Source organism: Solanum pennellii, chromosome 8 (assembly GCF_001406875.1).
Source record: "Solanum pennellii chromosome 8, SPENNV200".
NCBI lineage: Eukaryota > Viridiplantae > Streptophyta > Magnoliopsida > Solanales > Solanaceae > Solanum > Solanum pennellii.
Window position 1 is genome coordinate 53,750,094 of NC_028644.1, and position 2,179 is coordinate 53,752,272.

Consider the following 2,179-nt stretch of genomic DNA (forward strand, 5'->3'; position numbering starts at 1 on the left):
AAAATGGTTGTTAATTTTTTTCTACCTTTGTCCGTTCAGTTCTTATCTCAATAACATTATAATATTTATGAATCAGTTAACATTTTCATCACAAATTTTTCATTAAATAGAAGACCCTTTTCACAAGCTCCCTTAATTAAGAATGACGGAGAAAAGAAATGACAGAAGAAAGAGGGAGGAAGAGAAGTGTGGGACCCACGTTGATTTTTTTACCAATTTTAAAAACTTTTCGGTTAGTTTTTAAGGCTAAGGACCAAAATGATACACTTTTTATATATACATATTAAGGACTGTTTGAATAAGGTGATATATAGTAAGGACCAAAATAAATTAACCCCTATACATGAAGGACTTTTTTGATCATTTTCTCTTTAAACTTACTTATATTTAATAAGTGGTGGTGCAGATAGACTCCTTCTAGTAATTAGAAAAAGATGACTGCATATATCTTATTAAATTTCATGAAAATATGAGAGGTTGGATAGAAGAAAGAGAAGATTATCATAATTTCTAATTTTATCATTGTAAACTCTTATTTTGTTGATTGAAAAATCATATGAAGTGACCTGATACCTTGAATACTCTCATTCAAATTCAACAACATAGTTGTAAAGAGTACTATTTTTGCATAGCGTGATAGTGTAACAAGACAATGCCAGCAATAGGATCTCAATGTCCTTTTCCTTCTTTACCAATGAGAAGAGTTGAAGATTTTCCCCTTTATCTCTAATAGATAATAGGACATGACAAAGAGAAAAATCTAGCTTTTGCAAATCTAATTTTTTTTATCTTGTCTCAATGGTACAAGCTGTCTTAGCTTTCATAAAAAGGAAAATCTCTATAGCAAGGGACCTGCTTTTACCAATTGAAGTTGTCATTTAGTATCTTTTTGTTAGGTCTTGTATATTGTGATAACAATGTAAACAAAATCTTCTCCATGAAGTTTGTGCAGGTGGCTTCTTTATAGTGTTTTTTTTTGGAGTCCGTAACAACTAGAGCTAAATGGTGTAGTAAGAGGATATTAAAGTTTTTACATTGAAGTCTTATTAAAGAGTTGTTACAAGGGGAAAGTGGAACACCCCGAAAATTTCAAAGTCAAGACTCGAACCATTCTTCGTTGTTAATAAAAAAAATTCAAGTGATTTAAAATTTACTAGGTGTTAAATTCACTAGGTGTAACACTTCTAGTTTCAAAAAGAACTATAGAGAAATTCGTTTATGTCACCCATCAGTTTTCTTAAGTGTTGGATCTACTTCAAACTATCATATTTAGTAAAGAGGAACATTCACATAAAGACACTAAAAATTAGCTTCATTACTCTCCATAGTTATAGTTTAATAATTATAATTCGTAGGTATATGTTATAGGGAGGAGAGAGGCAAGAGAGAAGGCAAAGAGTGGGAGAAAGATGAATTATATATGTATATCAATTAGATTATTATATATTATACATATGTATTTGCATATATGGAAAGCGAGATTGGGCAGAGAGTGGGACAGAGGTGAATTGTATATGTATATCGGTTATATAATTGTGTATTATACATATGCATTTGTATATATGGAAAGTGAGATTGGGAGAGGGAGGAGAGAAGCGAGCGAGAGAGGGCAGAGAGTGGGAGAGAGGTGAATTGTATATGTATATCGATTAGATAGTTGTATATTATACATATGTATTTGTATATTATGGTGAATTATACATATACAAACATGACTAATTATACAAACTCAGCTCACATAATTAATGTATAATGTTAATCGCGAGTGGTAATTATAGCAAACTATAGCTATGATGAGTAAATAAATAGTATAAAGTTTGCTTAACAACATAATTTTTCCTTTAATAAATAAAGAGTTAAGTGGCTCATGACCTATCAAATTAAAGGTCTTCGAGTCCTCTTTCCAGCGACACCAAGTTTGCTAAATTTTAAGATCTGAGTAAAAAGTTATGACTTTATATCGATGCTTTGACCTGGCAATAGCTCCGCGTTACGGAGCCAATAAGGACCTCATTTTCCGCTGGAAAAATATTTCGATTCCAACTTCTTTAATTTATTTCTTTAAGGGCATTTTGTTACTAAAAACCCTTAGGAGGTCATCTAAATTACCCTAAACCTGTAGAAAAAAATCAGTTTTGATAATCAAACCCTCTCATTCACTCCTAAAATTTTATGCTAA